Genomic DNA, 1,244 nt, shown 5'->3' on the forward strand with positions numbered 1-1,244 from the left:
AAAAAGAAAGAAAAGGAAGGAAATGATTGGAGAGAAGCAGAGATGAGGAACAGCAGAGTAACCTGAGCCCTGATTCCAGGTGCCATAAACTCTACCCCATGAAATATCTATATCTTTCCATCAATTCCCCTTTTGGATTAAACTATTCTGAGTCAGTTTTATTTTCTATGCACTTAAAATATCCTAGACTAAAACTGTATATGACAGTTACTAAATATATTTGATTTATATATGACTGAAATTTGGCTTTAGAATGAATGAACTTGAGGATTCAGAGGACATTCTAGGAAATGGCTGGACTGCTTTATTCTTCATAAAAGACTCAAAATAGCATTACTGACTTTCATTCATCTTCTGTTTAATTATCTCCAGCAAGCAAGTATTCTCTCCTGTGAGAACTCTTTACCTTTTAGTTTCATTCTCCTGCTCTTCCTACCAGTGTTTCAAAAAGTGAATATTTTTGTAGCATTCCCTTCAAATCTTCTATGCCTTGAATAATATTGGCTAATTGCTCTGTAATTTCAGGCCTTACTCATTTTACTTCTGACCCTCCATCATCTTGCTTACTATAAATAATAAACACAAGCATGGATTCTGGTGATGTGTCCAGGCCATGTCTTATCCCATAATGCTTAATATACTGTAAAAGAATCTGGAGTTGTAACAACAGAATTACCTCATTAACAAATTATGTGATCATGAGAGAATTCCTTAACTTTTCTGAACTTTGGTTTCATCATTAGTAAAATAGTTGCAACCTCTGTTTAACAGGGTTGTTATTATGCTTTGGATAAAGGTTCAGAATAACAATGGTCAATTTAAATATCAATAAATATAGCCTTTTTGTTGGCATGCTCACTTTTTGAAACTACTAAATATGGGGTCAAAGAGGCATAAATCAATGCTTATCAGGCTTTTCTGGCCCTTAAATTTGATATTTTAATGTAGGAGTTGTGTAAGTAAAAATAAATAAATAAATAAATATTAAGCTTATGAATACAATTTATTAAATATCATTTGATAATTTTATGGATATTTATGAAGTTGTAATATTGTTAAACATTTGTAAAATTCTTTTCCTGAATTATTACATGCGCCATGCATAGTAATAGGTAGATGCAACTAATCCTGTTTTTACAGATGAGGAAATTAAGGTTCAGAAAGGTTAAATAATTTACTGAAAGTCAGATAGAAAATGAGTGTCAAAGTCACTATTGTAACTGGATTTATTGAGCTACAAAGTT

General features: G+C 31.5%; 1 non-coding gene across 1 annotated transcript; it reads left to right on the top strand.

Annotated features, from left to right (window-relative positions):
• Positions 1–836: 836 nt before the first annotated feature.
• On the top strand, positions 837–968 carry LOC124108352 (small nucleolar RNA SNORA13). The gene has a single exon (XR_006856660.1). It is a non-coding gene; the product is annotated as a small nucleolar RNA SNORA13 (small nucleolar RNA).
• The last annotated feature ends 276 nt before the right edge of the window (positions 969–1,244 follow it).

This window comes from Marmota monax, unplaced genomic scaffold (assembly GCF_021218885.2).
Source record: "Marmota monax isolate L192 unplaced genomic scaffold, Marmota_monax_Labrador192_F-V1.1 WCK01_AAM20220418_F8-fsc00303, whole genome shotgun sequence".
In the NCBI taxonomy this organism is placed as follows: domain Eukaryota; kingdom Metazoa; phylum Chordata; class Mammalia; order Rodentia; family Sciuridae; genus Marmota; species Marmota monax.